This window comes from Arachis duranensis, chromosome 2, assembly GCF_000817695.3.
Source record: "Arachis duranensis cultivar V14167 chromosome 2, aradu.V14167.gnm2.J7QH, whole genome shotgun sequence".
Lineage (NCBI taxonomy): Eukaryota > Viridiplantae > Streptophyta > Magnoliopsida > Fabales > Fabaceae > Arachis > Arachis duranensis.
The window spans coordinates 26,833,930-26,838,414 of record NC_029773.3 but is presented as its reverse complement, the minus strand read 5'-3'; positions in this window follow the sequence as shown (position 1 = coordinate 26,838,414).

The following is a 4,485-nucleotide window of genomic DNA, read 5'->3' as shown; positions in this document are numbered from 1 at the left end:
TTTTATTAGTTTTTAGTTAAAATTCACTTTTCTGGACTTTACTATGAGTTTGTGTGTTTTTCTGTGATTTCAGGTATTTTCTGGTTGAAATTGAGGGACCTGAGCAAAAATCTGATTCAGAGACTGAAAAGGACTGCAGATGCTATTGGATTCTGACCTCCCTGCACTCAAAGTGAATTTTCTGGAGCTACAGAGACCCAATTGGCCTCTCAACGGCGTTGGAAAGTAGACATCCTGGGCTTTCCAGCAATATATGATAGTCCATACTTTGCCCAAGATTTGATGGCCCAAACCGGCGTAAAATGTCACCCTCAGGAATTCCAGCGTTAAACGCCGGAACAGGCACCAAAATGGGAGTTAAACGCCCAAACTGGCACAAAAGCTGGCGTTTAACTCCAAGAAGAGTCTCTACACGAAAATGCTTCATTGCTCAGCCCAAGCACACACCAAGTGGGCCCAGAAGTGGATTTTTATGTCATTTACTCATCTCTGTACACCTTAGGCTACTAGTTCTCTATAAGTAGGTCCTTTTACTACTGTATTTTCATCTTTGGATCTTTGGAACCTTTTTATCTTTAGATCTTTTGATCATTGGGAGGCTGGCCTCACGGCCATGCCTAGACCTTGTTCTTATGTATTTTCAACGGTGGAGTTTCTACACACCATAGATTAAGGTGTGGAGCTCTGCTGTACCTCGAGTATTAATGCAATTACTATTGTTCTTCCATTCAATTCCGCTTGTTCTTGTTCTAAGATATCACTTGTTCTTCAACTTGATGAATGTGATGATCCGTGACACTCATCATCATTCTTACCTATGAACGTGTGACTGACAACCACCTCCGTTCTACTTTTGATTGGGTGAATATCACTTGGATTCCTGATTGCACGATGCATGGTTGATCGCCTGACAACCGAGTGCTCGCCTAACAATCGAGCTAGCCATTCCGTGAGATCAGAGTCTTCGTGGTATAGGCTAGAACTGATGGCGGCATTCAAGAGAATCTGGAAGGTCTAACCTTGTCTGTGCTATTCTGAGTAGGATTCAATGATTGAATGACTGTGACGTGCTTCAAACTCCTGAGGGCGGGGCATTAGTGACAGACGCAAAAGAATCACTGGATTCTATTCCGGCCTGATCGAGAACCGACAGATGGATAGTCGTGCCGTGACAGGGTGCGTTGAATATTTCCACTGAGAGGATGGGAGGTAGCCACTGACAACGGTGAAACCCTTGCTTAAGCTTGCCATGGAAAGGAGTAAGAAGGATTGGATGAAGACAGTAGGAAATCAGAGAGACGGAAGGGAAGGCATCTTCATACGCTTATCTGAAATTCCTACCAATGAATTACATAAGTATCTCTATCTTTATCTTTACGTTTTATGCGTTTATCACCATACCCATTTGAGTTTGCCTGACTAAGATTTACAAGGTGACCATAGCTTGCTTCATACCAACAATCTCTGTGGGATCGACCCTTACTCTCGTAAGGTTTATTACTTGGACGACCCAGTACACTTGCTGGTTAGTTGTGCGAAGTTGTGTTTATGCCATGGTATTAAACACCAAGTTTTTGGATTCATTACCGGGGATTATTTGATTTGTGAAAAGTATTGATCACAATTTCGTGCACCAGATGGGTATGTGGCTATAACCCTCTAAGCATTTGATTTGGGAAGTGCATGTGGTATAATCAGTGACCACACTTCATCTCTTCTCATGAGCAATTGACCAAGGAATTGGCTATTGATCAAGATTTGAGAGATTGAATTGCAAGAAATTGTGATTCAATCACTTAAGATTGCCAAGGAGATCAATGAGTGCTTTGATTGAGGAAGAGATGAAAATGAAATTGATCCGGAGAATGCAACATCTCCTAAGCCCAATGAACTCCCCATTTCTGATCTTACCCATTCTCTTTATTTTCTGCAATTTACTTTTATGAGCAATTCCCCCATTCCCATTTACAATTCTGCTATTTACTTTCAGTCATTTACTTTCTTGCCATTTTAATTTCTGCAATTATCAACTCTATTCATGGATTCGCTCAACTAGAACACTCCTCTAATTAAAATTGCTTGATCAATCAATCCCTGTGGGATTCGACCTCACTCTATTGTGAGTTTTTACTTGACGACAAATTCGATACACTTGCCGAATGGGAATTTGTTGAGAGACAAGTTTTACCCCGATCATGGCAGCACCTCCTCCGATGGCAGCGCACAAGAGTAAAGACTAAGAGCCAGAGGAGAGAGAAAGAGAGAGAGAGAGAGAGAGAGAGAGAGAGAGAAGGAGGAAAGGTTTGCGTTTGAATGTTATACCACCTTACCGTCAGATTAATCCGGTAGTAAATTGGGACAATGCAGCATTTCATTAAATCCATTTACCATCGGCTAAAACTGACGGCAAATTTGCCGGTAATTATGGCACCAACAAAATCATATTTCGCGCCACTAATCACAGTCGGAATCAGCATCGAATGTAAAATCTGACGATAAAAATTTTCTGAAAATCTAAGCTACCTTGTATTTGACCCAAAATCCACTGGTAAATTCGCTGCTAATATCCACCACTAAATCCGACGATAAATCCGATAATACACTACTAAAAAAGAGACATAAAATGGAATTAATAATACTCAGGTTCTATAAAACCGCCTTAATATTCTGATATTTTGACATTTTTTGTGGTGCCATAATTAATTTAAATTTGATGGTAGTTTTTGTGGATTCTGGCAATTTTGAAACACCATTACCACATTGTATAAAAAAGCTCAACCCTAAATTAACCTTCATTACATGTTCTATGCGAGACGATGGCTACTATGAGAGAATGGTTGAATCTTTACCACTTGTGATTTCCTCTGTTCACAATCTCCTCCGACGATGATCCCCTCCAATGATAACCTCCTCCAGCAATGTCTCCTCACACGACGATCTCCTCATGCGACATCTCCTCACGCGACGTCTCCTCTAGTGATGGTCCCCTCACGCGACGTCTCCTCCGGTGACAGTCCCCTCTGGCGACGGTCCCCTCCGGCGACGGTCTCCTCACGCGACAGTCTTCTCACGTGACGTCTCCTCCAGCGATGATTTCCTCCTCTGACGTTCTCCTACGTAGCGATCTCGTCCATCGAGCTATTGTGTTGCGAGTTTTTTCTCCAACGGCCAACTCACGAGGTAGATTCTTCTCCCTCTTTTCCTTTGTTCTCTTGAAAATATTTTATTATGATTGATTGTCTTAGGCTTGCCTTAGATTGGATGAAAAAATTTAATTAAATTGGATTAAATCTCATCATAGTAGTTGTTCCGAGGGTTACCTGAAACGGGTAGCTCGGTCGTCTTGTTCCGAGGGTTACCTGAAACGTGTAGCTCGGTCGTCTGGTTAGACCCGAGGTGGGGGTTTAGTGACCCGAGCTTGATATGCAGAGTGGTTGGTGGTTGTACCTGCAATGACACTCCGATGCTTAAGTTAGCATGGGTCCAAGCAGATATGTGTAGAATGTGAATGAATGCCATACCTGGGTGCTCTAGTGTATTTATAGTAGTTGGCCGTGATCTTCCCTGGATAAGATATTCTTATCTTATCTTATCTTTTGGGAGTTTTATCTCTATCTTTGTGGAACCGCCTTTTCTAGGCCTTTTCGGCCTTTAGGTTTGGGCTGCGTTCCTTTTGATGGGCCTTCCTTGTTCTTTTGTCCTAGGTCCGACCTTTAGGTGTGAGCTTTAGGACAAGGTCGGACCTCTCACGAATTTGCCGAGTTGGAGGACCCCGGTCAGGGTATGAACAGTAGTCAAAATAGGTTGCTTACTATTCTCTTTATTTTGCTTGCAATGTTTCTTGTTCTTTAGTTGTTTCTTATTTTGATTTGAGGGCAGATAATGGTTTGATTAGTCAATTGATGGTGTATTCTACTTTGTTTTTCTTGTTGTTGAGAAGGTAGTATGTGTGACTTCTTAGTTACATGCTCTTGATTTGTTGTTTTTCTAATTTTTAATGGGTTTCATATGCATGTGAATGACAATTAGATTGTTGTTTCTACCATTGATCTAATAAGCAATATGTATGGGAAGCAGTTGCTAACAGTAACTCCTATGTGATTACACTCTACTTTATAGTAAGTCACATTTCTTTCACTTTTTTTGTTAAAATGTTCAATCACTTTCTAAGTTATTGAACTCTTAGGTTATAACTTGTATCTCTTGATTTTTTAATGTATATAGTCAATTAAACCACTAAAATTCTATATATGTCATTGACTCTTTTTCTATGATGAGTTTGGAAAACTCAAATTTAATTTGATGATGAACAAAGATTATTGAAATAATTGATTGAAAAATTATTAATTTTGATTTTCATGAAACATGTGATTAATTAATAATTTTGTGATGCAAGATTACATAATGGGCCGAAAAATAAAGGAAATATTGCAAGCCCAACTCAAAATTCATATTCAGCCTTGTTGAATATTTCCTATATTATGT